The sequence below is a fragment of the Gorilla gorilla genome, chromosome 15 (genome assembly GCF_029281585.2).
Source record: "Gorilla gorilla gorilla isolate KB3781 chromosome 15, NHGRI_mGorGor1-v2.1_pri, whole genome shotgun sequence".
NCBI lineage: Eukaryota > Metazoa > Chordata > Mammalia > Primates > Hominidae > Gorilla > Gorilla gorilla.
The window spans coordinates 69,187,123-69,192,500 of record NC_073239.2 but is presented as its reverse complement, the minus strand read 5'-3'; the positions used below and the strand labels follow the sequence as shown (position 1 = coordinate 69,192,500).

The 5,378-nt window shown below is 44.5% G+C and overlaps 1 long non-coding RNA gene across 1 annotated transcript in view; it reads left to right on the top strand.

The window, feature by feature from the left end:
- LOC129526658 (uncharacterized) overlaps positions 1 to 4,898 on the top strand; it is a 20,090-nt gene extending 15,192 nt beyond the window's left edge. Inside the window, exon 3 of the long non-coding RNA XR_008671372.2 lies at positions 4,877 to 4,898. This is a non-coding gene — a long non-coding RNA (uncharacterized lncRNA). The remainder of the gene's footprint in view (positions 1 to 4,876) is intronic.
- The last annotated feature ends 480 nt before the right edge of the window (positions 4,899 to 5,378 follow it).

Sequence of the window (5,378 nt, the reverse complement as noted above, 5' to 3'; positions counted from 1 at the left end):
GTTATTCATCCATCAAGTTTTTATTAGGAGCCAACTGTGAGCCATACGACAGATGCTGAGGGTACACTGGACAAGAAACTAGACGAAGCTTTCTCTCTGGCAGAGGAGGTAGGCATCATTGTTATAAGTGCTATGAAGACAGGTATCAAATGAACTTATTTAATACACATTTCTTGACCACCTCCTGCTTTGCGAAAGCACTGAAGTTACATAAACTGGGAAGTAGATCAGCAGGGTTTTCTGTGAGGAGTGACCAACTATAGGGGCTTTTTGTAAATTGAACTGCTCTCTCTTCTCCAAAAGCAAAAATAAATATTTTTCCATGTGGGGATGTTATATTTTTTCTCTTTATTTGGTAATGAGCTCTCAAGACAGGATGTGGGTAAGGATAGCAAGCACCTGAGAAAGAAAGTTTGAGCTGCAATATATTTTATTTTCCTCTACCCCAATCAAATAACAATAGTCAAACACAATTTAAAATTTCCTTCTGCCTGAGACTGTCATCCTCACCTCCGGAATTCCTCTGGAAAATTTTTGCCTGGTTAATAATAATCTCCCTCTCTCTCTCTCTCTCTCTCTCTCTCTCTCTCTCTCTCTCTCTCTCTCTCTCTCTCTCTCTCTCCCTCTCTCTCTCACACACACACACACACGAACGTTATTAATAATAATCACTCTCTCTATCACACACACACACACACACAACACACCCACAAACACAGCCTAGCTCTCTCACTTGGCATCATTCTTTTGCCTTCATGGGAACTTAAGCCAAGTTTAATAAGAGACTTATAGTGAGTTGGTGGTGTCCCAAATTGTCATGCTTTCAGGAGAATGGCAGCCAGTAAGTGATATCACCTGATATTCCCAGGTAACCTGGGAATGTTTCCTTTGTGATATGTTCCTGGGTTGGCCAAGCCACAGAGATTGGGTAGGAAAATGACTGGTTGGCATGCAGGTACATAGGCGCACTCCTGATTACGTGGAATAGAGTAGGACTGTCTAACTTTAAAGTGCTTGTGAACCACATGGGGATCTTGTTAAAATACAGATTCTAATTCAGTAGGTTCCTGGAGTAGGCTCCAAGATTCTGCATTTCTTTTCTTTTTCTTTTCTTCTTCTTTTTTCTTTTTTTGAGACGGGGTCTCACTCTCTTGCCCAGGCTGGAGTGCTTTGGTGTGATCTTGGCTCATTGCAACCTCTGCCTCCCAGGTTCAAGTGATTCTCCTGCCTCAACCTCCCAAGTAGCTGGGATTACAGGTGCGTGCCACCATGCCCAGCTAATTTTTGTATTTTTAGTAGAGACCATGGTGACCAGGCTGGTCTCTAACTCCTGACCTCAGGTGATCCACCTGCCTCGGCCTCCCAAAGTGCTGGGGTTACAGGTGTGAGCTACTACACTTGGCCAAGATGCAGTAGCTCATGCCTGCATCCCAGCACTTTGCACCCTGCCTTTCTAACATAGGTGTGCCTAGGTGCTCTATGCAGAGAAGAATGGCCTCTCCCTGACCCTCTCTTCCTACTTCTTCCCCATCATAGAATTTCAGAACTGTTGGTGGGGGAGTGGAATTGAACTTCTTGTCTAGTTGCTCCTAAAACACTGGTCTACAGAATGACTACCTGGTGATTTCACCAGGGAGATCTTTAAAAAATCTAGATTCCCAGAGATTCTGATTCAGTAGTTCTGGGGGAAGTCCCAGTCACCTGTATTCATTCAAAGCTCCCAGGCCAATTGGAGGAGCAAAAAACACTTTGAACCATTAATATCTTTCTTATTTTATAAATAAGGAAATAGGGTGGTTGCATGACCTGCCCAACCTGATCTAGTTGTGGTCATCAATACTAGAACTTGGGTACCCTTTTCCAGCCCAATACCCTGCTATTTCCAATCTGACTACCCAGGGCAATTGCTTCCACTAAGAAAGGAAAGCAATTTCCTACCCCTGAATAAGTGATTCTTAAGCATAAAATAAATGTCAGGTTCAGTGCTGTTTAATGTACCCAGAACATTTTCCTCTCGTTGGAAGCAAACATGAATAGATCTAAAGTGCAGTCTGTTTCCATCCTACTCTAAAAGGAAGTTGGATGAAGTGTGCTATGGGAATGGAAATGTTTCACATTTTATTCCTCTGGGAGATAATTTCATAATTTAAAAGGTCTTTGTTCTTGGGTGTTTTTCTGATAACCAATGAAAATATCAATGCTTTCAGATGGCTTCCATATAATCAACAATCCTTGAATTGACATATTGTATTCCTTTCTTCTTGATACTTGAAGCGTTCATATTTATTTTCATTTCACTTGCCATGGCTCATTTATTGGGCTGCCTGGTCTCTTTGACACTGAAACTTTGCACAAGTCCGTATCTTCGTCTTCCCTCCTGAGCTGTGCCAATTCATGGAATGGAACTATGATTTGGATTTTTCCCGTGGTCTGGGTAATTCCTGTTTCACTGTTTTTAGTTCTTTCTTTTTCGAAAGAAGAAAACCTCCATTAATGTTAAATAAAAGTATATGCTGGTCTAGTCCCACATAAACAAGCCTATTGAAAGGCTGAGAAAGGTATTATGGCTTTGGAAGGGGTTTCCTGCAGAATCTGCATCTCTAACCCTGAACTCCATTTACAGGGAAGATATCTCAGCCCAGAAGCCTCTCCGCCCGCATCCTGCAGCCACACTGGGCTGCTCTGGCAATGAGAGACTCTAGCCCATGGACACTCTTCTCATAAACAGTTTCCTGGTAGATAGGAAACCTTATGACCGTCCAGGTCCATTCTGCCTGCATGCAGTAAATCAATCTCTGTGACACAGGTTTTGCAAAAGAGAAAAGATTTGTTCACAAGGGCACCAAGCAAGGAGGCAGGAGAACAGCTCTCAAATTCACCTCCCCAAAGATAAGGCTTAGGGATGTTACTGGGTTAGGGAAGTGGGATGATCTAAGCCTTGGGGAAATGTGATTGGTAGTAGGAAAAACTGAAGTAACAGGTTCGTTCTGCACAAGTGTGGTTGGGATTTATGGCATTTCATAAGACACATGTACAGACAATGGTGGTGGTAGCATGATCTGAGGTTGGAGTTTTTGGACCTCTGACATCAGAGGCACCTCTTGGGCATACCCAGTTGAAGGGTCGGTGGTCTCTACTGGTTTAAACTGGACAGGAGCTGGCTCAGGTTCCTGAACAACAACTGAAGCGACCACTATAGGTCACTTGGTGACCTATAAATGTGTTATCTGTAAAGTAGCCAGTGAAGGTTAAGTTTCAGTGTTCAGGCTGGGCATGGTGGCTCGTACCTGCAATCCCAGCCTTTTGGGAGGCCATGGTGGGAGGATCGCTTGAGACCAGCCTGGGCAACATAGTGGGACCTCATCTCTACAAAAAATAATTTTTGAAAATTAGCTGGGCATGATGGTGTGCACCTGTGGTCCCAGCTAGTCAGGAGGCTGAGGTGGGAGGATTGCTTGAGTCCAGGATTTCGTGGGATCAAGCTATGATCATCATTGCACTCCAGCCCTGGTGACAGAGTTTAAAAAAAAAAAAAGTTTTGGCATTTAGCAGTGAGGCCTTCAGCTACTGTGGCCTTCAGCTTCATGGAAAAGGGGGAAAAAAATCCTAAAAAGCAATTAACCAAAAGCAAGCAGGGCAGACTGACCTTATCAAATTAACCCCTTGGTTTCATGTTTGATTTGTTCTCATCCTATAAATGCTACCTCTACTGACAGAACAAACAAAGGACGAGCCTTCTTGAAGTGTATTTTCTTTCTGGAGCAGTCTATTAAGCAAGTGGCCTGACACTAATTTTCTTTTTCTTTTTTTTTGAGATGGAGTTTCACTCTTGTTGCCCAGGCTGGAGTGCAATGATGCAAGCTCAGCTAACTGCAACCTCTGCCTCCCGGGTTCAAGCGATTCTCCTGCCTCAGCCTCCCAAGTAGCTGGGATTACAGGTGTGTGCCACCACGCCCGGCTAATTTTTGTATATTTAGTAGAGACTGGGTTTCACCATGTTGGCCAGGCTGCTCTCAAACTCCTGACCTCAGGTGATCCACCCGCCTCGGCCTCCTAAAGTGCTGGGATTACAGACGTGAGGCAGTGTGCCTGGCCAAGATTAATTTTCATTTAAAGACATGACCAACATGTTGGGAGCACTGGCTGTCAGCAGGTGTTTCTATTATACAGTGGACTGAGCCCTGGACAAGGGTGAAAGAGCCAAGTGCTTGGTTCTACTCCCCTCTGCATGGTCAGATGCCCTAGGGAGCTTCAGGATTCCCACCATTATAATGGAGGGAATGCCACCCTGACCATTTCAAATGAGAAGAGGTATGTGAAAGCCCAGGATAAGCTGTAAACCTTGAAACAAATATATGATAGGATTATTAGCACCAAGATAATGTTCTGCATGTTATGGGTAATAATCAATCTTCTTCCTATTAGACTTTTGTAAGTGGTATAAAGGATGGTGTGGCAACTGTGTGGTTTCTTTGGAAATTCTCCTCTCAGATCTTCTACCATGGGAGCATTGTTAACTGAGGGTCTCAGTGCTGCCATCTGAAATTCCTCACAGCATTAAGCCCAGGCCATGCTTTCTAGGGCCTTAGTCCAGCCAATAGTAACTGTGGCAAGGATACTAAGACACGAGAAACATAGGATTCCGCTAAAGGGTGATTTTTGGCTCGAAGACTCATCAGTCATGCTGAAATTTTCCTAGAGCTGCACAACAGTCGAAGGCCTCCCTCCCTCCCTTCCTTCCCCCTCTCCTTCAGAGACCTCAGAACTCACTGTGGTCTGATTGTTCTTCCCACCTCCTTAGACTCCGGCTCCCTCCCCATTTTTTCTCATTGGTGTTGTGCTAACAAATCTCTTGCTTATCTTAATCTCCTTATAGCATCTGCTTCTTAGAGACCCACATTAATGCAGACCGTGAATCCATCTTCCTGTGAATGTGTCCAGCACCTGGAATTGTTAGCAGTGAGCATTCCCCTGAACCTGGAACCTTCTTTGGCACAGGCTTCTTGGACTAGGTCAGTTCTCTGGTTCTACTGAGTTCTTCGGCACATGAATAATTCCCTTGCAAGCATCCTGCTTTTTGACTTAGCATTCTCTGGCCACTGACTGCCAAAGAGAGTCACCTGCAGGGACAGAGGAAGTCACCTGCAGTCACTTGCAGAGACAGAGCCCAGCTGCCCATTCCAGGACCCTTGGACCCACTCTCGAATGTGCTCCCCAGCCTCTCCCTTGGGGCCACCACTTCTCTCTTTACTCCCTCATGCACAAAAACCTTCATTCCACTTCCTCCTCCAAGTACACAGTAGCCCTTAATGTACCCTTAATAGCCCTCTATTAGAATGAATTAGGTTATCATAGAGGTTTTTTTTTTTTTTAATGTC